This window comes from Stegostoma tigrinum, chromosome 27 (assembly GCF_030684315.1).
Source record: "Stegostoma tigrinum isolate sSteTig4 chromosome 27, sSteTig4.hap1, whole genome shotgun sequence".
Classification (NCBI taxonomy): Eukaryota; Metazoa; Chordata; class Chondrichthyes; order Orectolobiformes; family Stegostomatidae; genus Stegostoma; species Stegostoma tigrinum.
The window spans coordinates 32,088,689-32,094,726 of record NC_081380.1 but is presented as its reverse complement, the minus strand read 5'-3'; positions in this window follow the sequence as shown (position 1 = coordinate 32,094,726).

Genomic DNA, 6,038 nt, shown 5'->3' with positions numbered 1-6,038 from the left:
TAGGTGGGAAGAAGGACGGGTTGGGGAGGTGGGGACAAGCTGGGCTAGTTTTGGGATGCAGTAGGGGGAGGGGAGATTTTGAAGCTTGTGAAGTCCACATTGATACCATCGGGCTGCATTTGCTTGATGTGTTAGCAGCTTATCAAGTTTGGATCTTAAGGAAAAATGACAAAATATGTTGGAAATGCATGACAGGCCCATCAGAATCTGAAGGTCAAACGAAAGGTTAATGTTTGAAGTGCAGACTTTATCTCAGAGTATCTTTTTAATGATTAGGAGACAGTAATGACTGCAGATGCTGGAAGTCAGTCAATAAACATGGAAGTGGACAATGACAGCAGGACCTAAACGCTGACTTTCCTGTTCCTCTGATGCTGCCTGACCAGCTGTGTTTGTCCAGCTCCCACATTTACTGACATTGTCTTTCTGTAATGTTGATGGATCTGTTGTGTATTTCCAGCACTTTGTGTTTTCACTTTAAATTTCCAGCATTTGCTGTTTCATTTTTTTTGACTACCCAAATTGTTACTGCATCAAACTTTAGCAGACTGCATTATTCAATAAGACTAAATTGGCCAGACTGAATTTTGCCCTGATTTTTTATTCAACCTGTATTATTACATTGTTGTGCAAAAATCAATAGGAATATTGTGTGGGCTTTTTGATGAAGGGTTCTTGAAGCTTTGTAACAAAAGTCATTTTACAAGATATACTCTTTCATTTCATTGACTAGTACTTGGAAGTATCATAATGTGCATATATGAGGAGACTGTATGTTTGCAGTTTCATATTGACTATAAAATTTATGAATTATGAATGAATGAGTGACTTATTGAATGATGCGTGCATTTTATCATATACCTTTCACAATTTTGAGACATCCCAAAGCACCTCATAGTCATTGAATTCATTTGGCAGTGAATTTAGTATTGTGGTGTATGAAGAATGACAACTACATTTATGACAATAAGGTCCTACAATGACCACTGAAGTAACAACCAGGTTAGATGTCTTAACAAGATTTAAGATGAACCAGGATCATTGCAACTTCAGATACATTCCAAATCAACTTTTATTTTTGACTTCTACCATATCTCCAATTTATTTGTTAATTTGTTAATCATTTTTCAACTATTTTTCTATTTTCTCCTATTGTCTCCTGCATGTATACATTTCTGCTGAGGTCCAGTTTTTCAGGTGTCAGTGTATTCTCAAAGATCGTCAAAGTGGCCATGCCTCATATGTTAGCTACAACAGCCAGCATCTTATTCAACATTGACAGTATTTTGGCTGAATAGTCATCCATTCTTTTGAGCATTTCAGAAGGGGTCAACTGTTAGTGATGAAACATAACAATACTGAATGATTTCCCTTCTCTAGAATTGCTGAGGCCACACTTCTGTGATTGGTTTATAGTCAAATATAACATCTCAGAATTTAAGTAATTAAGTAGCTTCTTAATGTCAACATGCCTGAACTAGCTAACTATCACAGACTGAATTGAACGTTGAATTTAGTCTCTGTGCTTAAGTACAGTTGACTGCATTGCTGGTTTGTGATGCAGAGCGATGCCAATGGTATGGGTTTAATTCCTGTACTGGGTGAGATGAGCAGTGAGTTGCTTGTTTTAAAAATAGTAGGTAAAGTCTACCTATCATAGACCGACTGGATGATAGAGTTGGTCTCTCATTAGTGAGACCATGATGGTGGCTTAACCTGAGGGTTAGGTCTCAGGCAAAGAGGGAGGTTGAGAAGAAGAGTCAGTGAGTGTGAATATTGAACCCATGTTATTGGTATCACTTTGCCTCAACGAAATAGCTGTCCAGCCAACTGAGCTAACCAAAGGCCCCAAAGTATCTCAAATAGCTTTACTTTTCACTTTTGCTTTCTTCTTAAATGTCTAAAGGCAACTTAATTTGTTCAAAGGGTAATTGATTTCTTCTCTATTTCTGTCCTTTTATTGACTTGACAAGCAACTTGTGCCATCAGGAATTATTCTGAAAAAACAATTTAGATCCTTCTTTCCATGCCGTCAATTGAGGTAAGTAATATTGATTCAGCTGAACTGAAATGGTCTGTGCTCGTGAGGATGTTAATTACTGTTCATTCAATGCTTAATTACATTTGGAATCAAAAAGAATTCAAACTCATTGCTTTGATAACTGAAAAAAAGAGTAGACAAAAGAAATTCAGAAAGTCCATTTAATCAAAAATTTTAAAAATTACTTTTTGTCCCTCTAGTAGTCCAATGAGTCTCCTTTTAAAATGTACAAAACTGTCAGAACCACTTTTCCGCAAAGGACTGGTGGCTGAGTGGTTAGCCCTGCAGCCTCACAGCGCCAGGGACCTGGGTTCGATTCCAGCCTCGGGCGACTGTCTGTGCGGAGTTTGCATATTCTCCCCGTGTCTGCGTGGGTTTTCTCCGAGTGCTCCGGTTTCCTCCCACAATCCAAAGATGTGCAGGCTAGGTGGATCGGCCATGCTAAATTGCCCGTAGTGTTCAGGGGTGCGCAGGTTATAGGGGGATGGGTCTGGGTGGGATGCTTCAAGGGGCAGTGTGGACTTGTTGGGCTGAAGGGCCTGTTTCCACACTGTAGATAATCTAATCTAAAAAAAACCCAGGCTGATGTTCTGGGGATGTGTATTCAATTCACTCTGTGGTCAAGAATGATATTTGAAATAAAAATATCTGGAATTAAAAGCTAGCCAAATGGGATCCATGTAACCATTGTTGATTTTTGTAAAATCTCATCTATTCTCTCGTGCACTTTAGAAAGGAAATCCGACATGCGACTCCAGATTCTAGCAATGTGGTTGACTCTTAGCTTCCCTCTAAAATGAGCTGGTAAACCATTCCGTTGTATTAAACCCTCCAAAACCTAAAGAAAGGAATGAAAACCAGCAATAGCCAAGGCACCAAAATAGAAAATCCCTAGTCCTACAAAATCCTCCATCATAACAGTGACAGAGCTGTCCCATGAGCTAGCCAGGCAAATGGTGGTTCACTGGTTAGCGCTGCCGCTTCACAGTGCCAGAGACTGGGTTTGATTCTAGCCTCAGGCAACTAACTGTGTGGAGTTTGCACATTCTCCCCATGTCTGTGTGGGTTTTCTCTCGGCGCACTGGTTTCCTCCCACAGTCCAAAGATCTGCCGTTTAGGTGGGTTGGCCGTGCTAAATTGTGCATGGTAGGTGGATTAGTCATGGTTATATGGCCAGGGTAGGGGATAGGGTCTGGGTGGGATGCTCTTTGGAGGTCTGCATAGACTTGATGGGGGCTGAATGGCCTGCTTCCATGCTGTAGGGATTCTATGAATGGCATGTCATGGTCATACTCACAGAATCAAACTTTACAAACAATTTCTTGGACAATTTCCCTGGTTATGTCCTATCTGCAAAAAGCAGGATGAATGAATCCCAGCCAGTTACTGCCTTACCAGTCTATTCTTCATCAGCAAAGAAGTGGACAATGCTATCAAGGAATAACCTGCTCAATGACACTCGGTTTAGGAGCCCAGGCTGCTCCACACAACTCCTGACCTCATTGAAAAAGCCCTAAATTCCACAAGTGAGGTGAGAATCACTGTTTTTAACATCAAGGCAACATTTGGCCAAGACACCACAACAAAACTGGAGTCAAGAGGATACAGGCAAGGATTGGAGCTATTCCCAGCAGAAAAGAGGTCAAACATCACAGTTCAATGGTATCACAGCAGGAATTCTTCAGGGTAGCATACTAGACCCAAACAACTTCGCCTGCATCATCAATAACTTTCCCTCAAACATAATTTTAGAAGTGGGGACAATGTTCTGTCCATTTTATGACTTTTCAGATGCAGAACCAGTCTATGTCCAACTGCAGCAAAACCCAGGTGACATCCAGACTTGGGCTGACAGATGGAATTTAACATTCACACCACACAAGTGCTGGGCAATGACCTTTTCCCTTTGACATTCAAAAGCATTGCAGTTGCTGAATGTCCCATTATCAACACCTTTGGTTACCATTGACCAGAAACCAGACTGGGTAATTATTCCATTATCGCTTGGAATATAGCTTGATTTTCTTTAGAAATTTGGTTTGGAGAGTTTATTTTGCCTTTTTTCCCTCTGTTTTTGCATAGCATCCATTTCTGAGCGATGGTAAGGTTAGGGTTAGGGTCTGATAGTAAATGGAGGTTTGAATGCACTTACAGGTATTTCATCTGGATTTCTTCACCCCAGCCTAGACAGAAAGGGATTGCTGAGGTCAGGAATTCCCAATGGGCATGTTGAGACTTCAAGTGGGATTGTGAGCTGACATTTGGAGGTTGTGAGCCCTGACAAAGCAATGGCCCCTGAGGAGCTCTGACTGAGTTAGAATGCATATGCTTCAACTCTAACAGGCCCCTCCTCTCACTGACCCCAGCCCCTGCTCTCTCAGGGGGATCACAATCCTTTCAAGCCTCAAAGTGAGGTCACTGTGGGGAAAACTTTGGGAAACACCACAGTAGGTAGCCTTTTCCTCATTCATGTGAAGGTGATGGCCTAGTAGTATCATCACTGGGCTGTTAATCCAGAGGCCAAGGTAATGTTCTGGGGATTTGGGTTCAAATCCTGCTGTGGCAGATGGTGGAATTTGAATTCACTAAAAATCTGGAGTCAAGAGTTTGATCGTAACTGTGAATTCATTGCTGATTGTCAGGAAATACCCATCTGGTTCACTAAAGTCATTTGGAATTAATGAACCATCAAGATTGCTTTCTCTTTATTTACAGTAGGAAACTGCCATCTTTACCTGGGCTGAGCTACATATGACTTATCAGACCTACAGCATGTGGTTGACTTTTAGCTACCTTCTGGGCAATTAGGGATGGGCAATAAATGCTAGCCTAGCCAGCAACATCCACATCCTGTAAACGAATTTTTAAAAATTCTCCGGGCCTTTCGGTTGCTTGATATGTGTAGCTGGTAGTGCATATTATCTGCTCTGATCGGTAAGCAGGTTGATACTCCAGAACTCCAGAATGGTCCCAGTAATGTAAGCCTTGTTCTAGAACAGCAGTGGTCAGCTCCAACACATTTTTTTATGGCAGAATGATTTTCTTGTATCTATGTTGTGCCCCTATGTCTGGATTACAAACTGGAGGCTTCAGTCGTGTTATCAATGGATTGCCGACTGTGAAGAGAACGAAGGACATTGTGACCGTTGCCAGGAACCAGGGCATTCACCTGCATGATTCACTATCAACTGGTACACACCCACTGGATACTAAGAGCTAAAGGTCTGATATAAGACAACTGAAATTGTTGGAGAAACTGAGCAGGTTTGGCAGCATCTGTAGACAGAAAGCAGAGTTAGCATTCCAAGTCCATTGGCCTTTCTTCAGAATATTCTGCTGAGTTTATTCAGCTATTTTTGCTCTTGTTTCAGACGTTCAGCATCCACTGTTCTTTCATTTCGTTTACTCCTATAGGTCAGAGTTGGCCTGCAGCTCTTGCACTAGGGGGGATTCTTAGAACTCAAGCTGATCCGTTTTTTTGGTCACTCACCTTTCTCTCATGACAGAGACTGAACTGTAGTTAATTCTCTTTGAGCTGAGAGCTCCCTTACTCCGCAGTGGACAGCAAACTGCACGTTGCTAATATCGTCAGCTCCAGCCTGAACGATGGGGTAGACCACATAAACCAAGATCACCTTCACAGTCACTAACAATGCAGTTCTTGCCCTGTTCCAAAGTTGCAATGGGCTGCAGCAAGACGCACAATTCAGTGATGACATCCTCACTGAAACATAGGCATCTCATTGTTCTTCTCTAAGGCTAATGTAGCAGAAAAGCTTCTTGAATACCCTGTGTGGATATGATCTCCAATTAGGAACACTTGTCCCTCAGAACAACCTTTCCCCTCCATCCTCTTCCAGCAGCTTGTCCTACTCTGTTCCACCTCAGTTCATTCCCTGTAAGACATTGTATTCCGACAGGAATGGCTACTTGTCTCCTCATATCAGGGACCAAGTGATTTGTACATACATCTCATAAAGGGTAATAAGACCTTAAA